The sequence below is a fragment of the Mandrillus leucophaeus genome, unplaced genomic scaffold (assembly GCF_000951045.1).
Source record: "Mandrillus leucophaeus isolate KB7577 unplaced genomic scaffold, Mleu.le_1.0 Scaffold4, whole genome shotgun sequence".
Lineage (NCBI taxonomy): Eukaryota > Metazoa > Chordata > Mammalia > Primates > Cercopithecidae > Mandrillus > Mandrillus leucophaeus.
In genome coordinates, this window is record NW_012104253.1 from 8,179,590 (window position 1) to 8,190,416 (window position 10,827).

Consider the following 10,827-nt stretch of genomic DNA (forward strand, 5'->3'; position numbering starts at 1 on the left):
AAAAAAAAAAAAAAATGAGGTAACATTTAACATCTTGCAGATTGGTAAAACATTTTCCTTTTTGAGTCTACGCATGAAAAATTTTCTAAATCAAGTATTATTGAGGATGCAGAACAGAGAACATTTAGACACTGAGTGGGAGTGTAAACTGGCACAACACTTTGGAAAATGATTTGATATTATCCAATAAAGAGGAAGATCCAGCAATTTAGGCTCCAAAGAAATGAGGAGATTTATAATTTTCATATCGCCTCTGCTTCAGAAAGTCCCAAGCTGAGTATCCTCCTCTCTTTTTTCTTTTTTTTTTTGAGACAGAGTCTTGCTCTGTCACCCAGGCTGGAGTGCAGTGGCACTATCTCAGCTCACTGCAATCTTGGCCTCCTGGGTTCATGCGATTCTCCTGCCTCAGCCTCCTGAGTAGCTGGATTACAAGCAGCCACCACCATGCCTGGCTAATTTTTGTATTTTTAGTACAGACGGGGTTTCACCATGTTGGTCAGGTTGGTTTCGAACTCTTGATCTCAAGTGATCCACCCACCTCAGTCTCCCAAAGTGTTGGGATTACAGGCGTGAGCCACCGCACCTGGCCCCTCCTCTAATTCTTTTTGGTAGTTCTTTCCTCAGCCTAGGGCAGTGAACTCACAGCCATGAATCAGTATTCAGCTGCAGGCTGGAGGGAGACCCTTTGTATATCTTCACAGTCCTTGCTTTCTGTGAAGCTATTTACTTCCTAGGACTCTCTGTCCTAGCTGCCTTGGCCTTCTTGGGTTTCTAGCTCTATGTCCTCAATTCAGGGAGACCATCAGGCTTTACCTGGTTTTTTCTTTCCAGTGCCATGACTGGCTTTAGGCAATACACTGGGGCAACAGGCTCACCATATTTGTATCATGCTTCTCAGGGATTACTCCCCATTACCTGATGCTCAAAAGTCTTGAAAACATTGTTTCATATATTTTGCCCACTTTTTCTTTTCTTTTTTTTTTTTAAACTAAGGTGAGAGGGTCCTTGTTAGTCTATCTTGGCCTTAAGGGGAAGTTCCAATAATCAGTTTTGAGCTAACTTGGCAAGCCTATTTTATTGGTGTCTCTTTCATTGACTTTGGTCTCTCCTATACCACTCTGAACCAACGTTTACCGTCTTGCTGTTTCCTTCGTTAATGAATTAAATGCATCTGACACATGCTCACCATATGTTTTATGGCATCCATGTTTTTAACTTGAAAAAAATTATTTTAACGCTACTTTGAAGACCTTTAGACCTCTAAAATTCAGCTCAGACAAACCTATTTCAGGATGCTGCATCTGATCTCAAGATGGTCAATCACTGTATCTTCCTGAACAGTATCTCTGTTTTGGTACTGCTGTACTTAAGCCTCATGGCAAATAATTTTTGTGTCTGTACTACCACAGATCCATGAAGATGGGAGCCTGTGATATACATATCACTAGCACAGTGTCTGGCATAAAGGAGGACTTCGTTGAATATTTTCTGAACGAATAAAACACAGAGAAAATTCTAACACTCTGCTTCTCAAGTGTGATACTTGGCTCTGTGACAAGGAGTATACAAAGACTCAGGACAAACATGGCAGATATTCTTGGAAAATACACATTGCTCTTACTATATCAATATCAGGAAATATTACAAAACTGCCTAGAATTTTAATGAAAAAGTACACAAATGTTTGGATGTCTCAAGTCATATCCTCTTTAGGTTATACCCCTACGCGTCTAGGGTTTCCTTTGCCTCTAAAAGGTACATCTGAGTGAGGACTATTTCCATGAAAAATAAGTTTGAGAAGTATAGCCCTAACCCAAGGAATTAATTCAAGAAGATGAAAATTTCAGGCACTGTGTCTGGCAGTATAAAGTTAAAAAGCAGAGGCAGGAGCTGGTAAAAGGATACGAGGTTAGGGCTGAGTCAGGCTTTCTCTAAGTTTCTGCAACTCTTTCCTCTTCAGTTATGCTATTGCTCTGTCAAAAATTAATTGTTGATAGTTTTGGCTGGGTGTGGTGGCCCACGCCTGTAATCCCAACACTTTGGGAGGCTGAGGCAGGTGGATCACTCGAGGTCAGGAGTTCGAGACCAGTCTGGCCAACATGGCGAAACCCCATCTCTACTAAAAATAGAAAAAATTAGCTGGCCATTATAATCCCAGCTACTGGGGATGTTGAGGCGGGAGAATCTCTTGAACCCGGGAGGCAGAGGCTGCAGTGAGCTGAGATCGTGCCACTGCATTCCAGCCTGGGTGACAGAGTGAGACTCTGTCCCAAAAAAAAAAAAAAAAAAAAAAAAAAGATTATTGATAGTTTTAATTTTTTAACATTCGAATTTTCCTATGGTGAAAAGAAAATGATTGTTTTCAATAAGAAAAAACAATTTAAAAATTGAGATCCTTTGGAAAGTATAGGGTGTAGGAAGCAGAAATCCTTTTCTTAGAGAAATCAGGCTATTATTCAGACACTTAAAATAACTGGTAGCATCAGTTGCAAATAAAACAAGAGCTCTGAATTTATCTGCATTTCCAACAACTGTTTTGAAAGTAAAGATGAATAAAGTTTGTTAATTATTATCAGCAACATTTAGAATTTAGGCAAAGCTAAAACCCAATTTAACCTTTGCTTTCTGTAACACATAACATTTAATCTGTTTTCAATAGCTTACAGACATATATATTTATTTTAAATAACAAATTTTAATTCAGAATCATGTGTAGTATCACAAATATAAAGTATTTGTAATTCAAGTAAGAATGGCTATTTTCCCATCTTTATTTTTATTTTTATTTTTTTTGAGATGGAGTCTTGCTCTTTCGCCCAGGCTGGAGTGCAGTGGCGCAATCTCAGCTCACTACAAGCTCCGCCTCCTGGGTTCAGGCCATTCTCCTGCCTCAGCCTCCCGAGTAGCTGGGACTACAGGTGCCCGCCACCAGGCCCGGCTAATTTTTTTGTATTTTTAGTAGAGACGGGGTTTCACTGTGTTAGCCAGGATAGTCTCGATCGCCTGACCTCATAATCCGCCCACCTCAGCCTCCCAAAGTGCTGGGATTACAGGCGTGAGCCACCGCGCCCGGCCTATTTTCCCATTTATACACTAGTTTATAAAATTATTCTGCACCCCATTTTCAGCAATGACACAAACATATATATATTCTAGTAATTATAAATCTAGACAACAGAATTGGGCTTATCTTAGTCTCTCTGTATTGCTATAAAGAAATACTTGAGGCTGAGTAATTTATAAACAAAAGAGGTTTATTTGGCTCATGGTTCCACAGGCTGTACACGAAGCACAGTGCCAGCATTTGCAATGGCCTCCAGCTGTTTCCACTCATGGTGGAAGGGGAACCAGTGTGTGAAGATCACACAGTGAGAAAGGGTGGAGGTGGAGGAAATACACAGGTAGGTAGGTAGGTAGGTAGGTAGGTAGGTAGGTAGAGCAGGACACCCAGGCTCTTTTCAACAACCAGTTCTGTCAGAAACTGAGAGAGAAAACTCACTCATTCCTGGGAGAAAGACACAGAGCCATTCGTGAGAGATCCACACCTCTCCCACCTCAAACTGACACCCCCACCCCACCCTGCCCCCACCCTGCCCCAACACCTCTCACCAGGCCCCATCTCCAACAGTGGGGATCAAATTTTCCCAACAGACTTGGTGGGGCGAAACAAACCATATCCAAACCATAGCCTTCCACTCCTCACTTCTCAAATCTGATGTCCTTCTCATATTCAAAATACAACCATTCCCTCCCAACAGGCCCCAACTCTTAACTTGTTCCAGCACCAACTCAAAAGTCCAAAGTCTCATCTGAGACTCAAGGCAAGTTCCTTACAGCTGTAAGCTTGTGAAGTAAAAAACCAAGTTATTTACTTCCAAGATACAATGACGGAACAGTCATTGGATAAATGCTGTTTTCCAAAGGGAGAAATTGGCCTAGAGAAAAGGGTAAGAGGCCCTATGAGAATCTGAAACCCATCAGGGCAGACATTAAACCTTAAAGTTCCGAAATCTCCTCTGAGCATGTCCTGCATCCTGGGCACAGCAGTGTGAGGGGTGGGCTCCCAAGGCTTTGGGCAGTCTCATCTCCATGGCTCTGCTGGGTGCAGCTCATGTGGCTGCTCTCATGAATTGGAGTCAAATGCCTGAGGCTTTTCCAGGATGAGGGTGCACACTGCCAGTGGCTGTGCAATTCTGTGGTCCCCATGGCATCCCTGTTCCCACAACTCTACCAGTCAATACCCCAGTGGAGACTCTCCATCGGGGCTCCAACACCACATTTCTGCTTGGCAACGTCCTAGCAGAGTCTTTCTGTGACACCTAGGCCTTCTGATACATCCTCTAAAATCTAGGTGGAAGCTGCCAAGCCTCTGCCACTTTTGCATTCTGTGCCCTGAAGTCCTAACAACACATAGAAGCTGCAAAGGCATACAGCTTGCAGCCTGAGCTGAGTACCTGGAGCCCTTTGAAACAGCTGGAGCTGGAGCAACCAGGATGCAGGGAGCTGCATTCCAAGGTGGCAAAGGACAGTTGCGCCCACAGCTTTGACTGTGGAAACCATTCTTGTCTTCTAGGCTTCTGGACTTGCGATGAGAGGGACGGCCTAGGAGATTTCTGAAATGCCTTGAGGGCCTTTTCTCCATTGTCTTGGCTATTAGCATCTGGCTCCCTTTTATCTGAACTAACTGGATTCTTCTCCTGAAAGTGCTCTTTCCTTCTTTAACACAAGGCCAGGCTGCAATTTTTCCATATTTTTATGCTCTACTTTCCTTTTAAATTCCAACTTTAGATCATTCCTTTCCTCCCATATTTGATCGTAAGCTGTTAAAAGAAGCCACACCACTTCTTGAACCCTTTGCTGCTTAGACATTTCTTCTACCAGATACTCTAGGTCATCACTCAAGTTGGGCCTTCCATAAAGCCCTAGGGCATGGAAGCAATGCAGCCAAGTTCTTTGCTACAGTGTAACAAGGGTCCCGTTAGCTCCAGTTCTCAATAAGATCCTCATTTCCCTCTGAGCTCTCCTCAGCATGGCCTTTACTGTCTATATTTCTATCAGCATTTTGGTCACAACCATTTAACCAATCTCTAATAAGTTCCAAACATTCTTTCATCTTCCTGTTTTCTGAGCCCTTCAAGCTCTTTCAACCTCTGTCCATTACCCAGTTCTAAAGCTGCTTCCGCATTTTCAGGTCTCTTTATATCAACACCCCACTCTCAGTACCAATTTTCTGCCTTAGATGCTTCTGACAGAAGGGGAGCCGGGATATGCAGATCAAATGGTGAAGAAGGGAGGGAGGGAGGGGAAGTGGGAGAGAAAAAGGGAGTAGGGAAGAGGGAGGGAGACATATACAGAGAGAGATAGAAAGAGAGAGGAGGTAACAGGTTCTTTTCAAAGACCAATTCTCAGGGGAACTAAGAGTGAGAGCTCATTCACTCAGAAGGGCACCGAGCCATTCATGAGGGATCCACCCCCACGATCCAAACACCTCCCACCAGGATTCACCTCTAACACTGGGGATAAAATTTCAACATGAGGCTTGGTGGGCCCAAACCATTTCCAAACCACAGCAGTGCTTTTGTTGATTAAGAAGGGAACTCAGGATAAAGAAATACACAGGGTTAATTTGAGTTTTTACAAACTATAAATAAACAGCAACACTGACTGGGTGCTATGGCTCATGCCTGTAATCCCAGCATTTTGGGAGGCTAAGGTAGGTTGATTGCTTGAGGCCAGGAGTTCGAGACCAGCATGGGCGACATGGTGAAACCCTGTCTCTACCAAAAAACACAAAAATTAGCCAGGCATAGTGGCACAAGCCTGTAGTCCCAGCTACTTAGGGGCTGAGGAAGAGGATCGGGTGAACCTGGGAGGTTGAGGCTACAATGAGCTATCGCACCATGCACTCTAGTCTGAGTGACAAAGTGAGACTCTGTCTCAAAAAAAAAAAAAAAAAAGTGTAGCAATACAATCCTGTAAACCTTTCCTTCGAAACCAGAAACTGTAAATGAGACTCTAGGAAAAAACACTCAAAAATGGAATGTTAAACAAAAAAAACAAAAATCCAGGTATGACAGTTTCTTATTTCTATATAACCCTCTAGGAAATAAGTATTACTTGGCACTATATTTAAAGTACATTCTAACAAACATAAATCAATATCTACAGAGACATGAAGTAGAAAACCTCACTGCTTTCCATTTAAACTTCAGGATCTCTACCAGATCCTGAGCAATACGCTCTTTCTAGCAAAGAGACAAAAATTGGAATACTTTATACTTGCTATTATTTATTCTGGTAGATTGTATCACCTGATGTAAAGTTTCCATGAATGATTCCTGAAAACATCATACACAAATTATTTAGGAACCAGCTCTTTCTCCAACTGTTGGCATAATTTTTGGGTGGTGTTCGGGTGTTTGTGTTTTTGGAGGATTCATAAAACTGGTTATTATGACACTGATTACTAAATCGTTGATTCTTTACTTCCTAATTTATTAGACTATTTTGTTTCATTACGAGTTCAGAGCATCAAAGAGCTTTGTCCTTGATGACAAAAAAAATGAGTAAAGACAGTCATATATACCTAGCCTGACAAAAGAACAGTCCCAGAAAGATTTCAAGAGCTTTACAGAGACTGCAAATTTTCACCTTCAAAGTCTGACCTTTCAGTTGACATTGTAACAGTCAGTTGAGGCCAGGATACAGTATCTTAATCATGATTACCTTTATGTGTACCATACACTACAACCTGGAAAATCTTCTCAATAGGAACAAGAAGGGGCCAGTAAGGTGTGATGGTTAACAGGCTCTCAAGCAGACTGACTGGGGCTAGAATTTTAGCTTGGCCACTTAATTTACTCTGTGACTTAGAAAAAGATGTTTTAATCTTTCTTTTTTTTTTTTTTTTGAGACGGAGTCTCGCTCTGTCGCCCAGGCTGGAGTGCAGTGGCCGGATCTCAGCTCACTGCAAGCTCCGCCTCCCGGGTTTGCGCCATTCTCCTGCCTCAGCCTCCCGAGTAGCTGGGACTACAGGCGCCTGCCACCTCGCCTGGCTAGTTTTTTTTTTTTTTTTGTATTTTTTAGTAGAGACGGGGTTTCACCGTGTTAGCCAGGATGGTCTCGATCTCCTGACCTCGTGATCCGCCCGTCTCGGCCTCCCAAAGTGCTGGGATTACAGGCTTGAGCCACCGTGCCCGGCCTTTAATCTTTCTCAGTTACACATTCCTCCTCTTTAAACTGATGCTAAAATAGCATCTACCTTTAAGTGTATAGAGAGAAATAAATGAGTGAATTCATGGCAAGTGCTTAGAACTGTGCTGGGCAAACAGCTGAAGAAATATCATCTATTCTATTAAAAGTATTTAACACTATCTTTCAAGATGAAAGCCTTGCCCTGAAGCTCAAGCCATGTGCCTCCAAGTTACGTGCTCTTTACATTATGTAGGGGATTGGCTACTGCTGTGTTGCTCTTCCTCCAAGAGCCATAAGGCATGGAGCCCTGACAGCAGATTCCTGTTACCTCAGGTGCAAGTCATAAAAAAAGGTCAAATACATCTCCTTGGCTTTTCTTTCATTTCCCATGTTAACAGATTTCTCTGAAGGACAATTATTTTGCCATGACCCATCTAGCCTCTGGCATACAGCCTCTCACCTGTCACTTAAAACTTTTATATAATTCTTAATAAGCTGACAATATTCGATTGGGTAATCATTTTCTTCTTTTTAAAATTTATTTTTATTTTTTGAAATAGGGTCTTGCTCTGGCACCAAGGCTGGTTTCAAACTCCTGGTCTCAGGTGATCCTCCCGGCACTGGCCTTCCAAAGCGCTGGGATTAGAGGGACGCTTCACCACACCTGGCCAAGGTAATTATTTTCATCTTCCTCAAGTAATGCAAGGTGTTAACATTTGGTGACAGGTACTTTGTCTTTCACAAAACACAAAAACGGCACTGTGAATTGGGATGAGTTTGTTCCCTACTGTAGCCAAAGACATCATGATGACAGGTCCTAAACCTGGACATTTATACTGAATTTCTCCTAGAAAGCATAAAGTTTACAAGGCTAGACACAATACTCTGAAGAAAGCATATTTGTTATCGCAAAACCTTCGTTTTAATTTTTCTTTCTGATATTTGAAATTGCAGGCACTGTATGGATAGCCTGAATGCAACTGTATATTGAAAAAGGAAACCACTTATTTAATAGCTGCTGAAAGAAGTTCAAATCGTATCTATTTGTCAGAAGTCTATTTCAAACCTTCCAAAGCCTATTCTAATTTATTGCCGGATAAGATCCCACCTTTGACTTTTCACACCACCTTGCTTATATTCCTTTTATGGCAAATATTAGAATTATTATTTGCAAACATGTTTTATCTTCAAAATATATCCAGAATCCAACAGCTTCTAACTAATCATCTTCACTGCTACCATTCTGGTCCAAACCACTGTCATCTTTTCCCTGGATTACTACTACGATATCCTTCTAACTGGTTTTGTTGTTTTCACTCTGGTCCTCCCACTTCCACACCAGACTATTCTTAACATAGCAGTTAGCATGATCCCATAGAAACTGCGGCCATATTATGTCACTTCTCTCCTAAATCCACCTCACCCAGAGTAAAGGCCAAAGTTCTTTTTTTTTTTTTTTTTTTAAAGACAGTCTCACTCTGTTGCTCAGGCTGGAGGGTTGGAGTGTAGTGGCATAATCTCGGCTCACTGCATCCGCCTCCTGGGTTCAAGCGATTCTCCTGCCTCAGCCTCCCAAGTAGCTGGGATTACAGGTGCATGCCACCACACCCGACTACTTTTTAATATATTTCTGGTAGAGACAGGGTCTCACCATGTTGGCCAGGCTAGTCTTGAACTCCTGACCTCAAGTGATCTGCCCGCCTTGCCCTCCCAAAGTGCTGGGATTACAGGAGTGAACCACAGTGCCCGGCTCCAAAGTTCTTATCAAAGGCCCAGGAGGCCCTACATGATGTGCTTCCTCTGCGCCCCCAGCCCCCAACTGCCCAGCTTCTACTTTTTCCTTCACTCACTCCTGATGTTCCCTAAACTCATCAAGCATTCTCCTGTGACAGCACGTTGCACTTGCTGTTCCCCTTGCGTAGAAAACAACTCTTCCAGGTATACGTGTGCCTCACTTCCCAGCTTTCTCCAAGTTTCTGCTAAAATGTAATCTTATTAAATAAGAGAATGTCTCTTACCATCTCATATAAAAATGGCAAGTCCCTTCTCTCTTCCCCATCTCCATCCCCTTTACAATGCTTTTGTTTTTCCAACAGCCCTTATCACCACAAAGCATATTATTCACTCATTGATTGCATGTTTCTCCTCCCTTCAATAAAACGTAAGTTCCGGGAAGGAAGAGACTTATCTGTTCACTGCTGTATCCCCAGCACCTAGAACAGTGCTTGGCACACAGAATGCAATCAATAAACATTTACTGAATAAATGAACAAACTTCCACTTTATTATTATTTTTTAAAGAGACAGGGTCTTGCTCTGTGGTTCAGGCTGGAGTGCAGTGGCATAATCGTAGCTCGTAAGATCCTTTCTGATATGTGAAATTGCAGGCAGTCTATGGATAGCCTGAATGCAATTCTGCAGCCTCAAACTCCTGGGCTCAAGCGATCCTTCCGCCTCAGCCTCCAGAGTAGCTGGGACCACAAGCAGGCACCACCATGCCCAATGACCTTCCACTTTAGAACATAAACTCCTTGAAGGTTCTGCCTGATTCTTGATACTGTTCACATCATCAACTGTGGTGACGTTCATTTAACAGACCTTAACAAAATTTTTGAGTGAAGAGCAAGGGAATCTAAGTTACTGAGAATACTTGGGGTAAGTCTACAAGGAATTACGGGAATCAACAATCCAAGCAACTGCATACAGAGCACCCTGGTTCTAAAACGAAAAGGTGGTTGTGGAAAGCGGAATCAGATGTTTCTCCATCTACCAACATTTTGGGCAGTATTTCCAAGGCATTCATGAAAGTTGCTGAGACAGTAAATATTTCACTCCTTAAACTGCTCGTCTTAATTCACTGGGATTAAACAGCTGTATGTTTCAGGACTCTGTTCAGGTTCGTGCCCTACTCATATCATTTAATCTTCCTAATAAATCCATGCACATAAGATTTTAATCCACTGACACTGGGCAAAGGAGGCAACGTGGACTCGGGGAGGGCAGTGGCCGGCTCAAAGTGGTTGGGCTAATAGGTGTCAGTGCCAGGATTCTAACCCAGGACATTTGGCTTCTGGGCCATGGAACCCCGGCACCCAGGCCTTTCGAGGTTGACTAACTTAAGAGCCGGCTCCGCCTCTGCAGGAGTTGCCTCCCAAAAGGCAGAAATACGATTGCGCAGACGACGAGAACAGCCCAAGTTCTTCACCCAGGTTCCCGCGGGATCAGGAGCCTTCAACATTTCTCAAGGAATGCAGTTTTGCCCACAGATGCTTCGAAAACCCAAGTTTCCTGATCGTTGGTATGACACACCCAGGATTAAGCGAGCGTATGCGAGAAGCGCTCTGCAAACCGCCAGGCGAACGGCAACGAAGAGGAAGCCTCGGAAACAATACCTGAATGAGGCGAGGGCTGAAAAACTTGCTGACAATGGGCACCGGTCAATGCTCGGGGGCGGGCGGGGATGCTCAAGAAGGGCTCCAGTCCTCCCCGCGGAGACGGCGGAGCCCCAAGCGTGCGTTTCTGGGGCGCCGAGGTCTGAGGGGGGGCCGGGAGAGATAGGTCGGTCTTAACAAGCCCCCAGACCCCTCTTAACACGGGCGCGGGGCCCCTGCAGCCTGCCGCCCCTCTCGGCCC

The 10,827-nt window shown here is 43.5% G+C and overlaps 1 protein-coding gene across 1 annotated transcript in view; it reads right to left on the reverse strand.

Annotated features, from left to right (window-relative positions):
* Window positions 1-9,780, reverse strand: part of GSKIP (GSK3B interacting protein) — a 24,448-nt gene extending 14,668 nt beyond the window's left edge. The window contains exon 1 of the mRNA XM_011991660.1: window positions 9,213-9,780. The gene's annotated coding sequence lies outside the window, so the exon portion shown is untranslated. The remainder of the gene's footprint in view (window positions 1-9,212) is intronic.
* Between the last annotated feature and the right edge of the window lie 1,047 nt (window positions 9,781-10,827).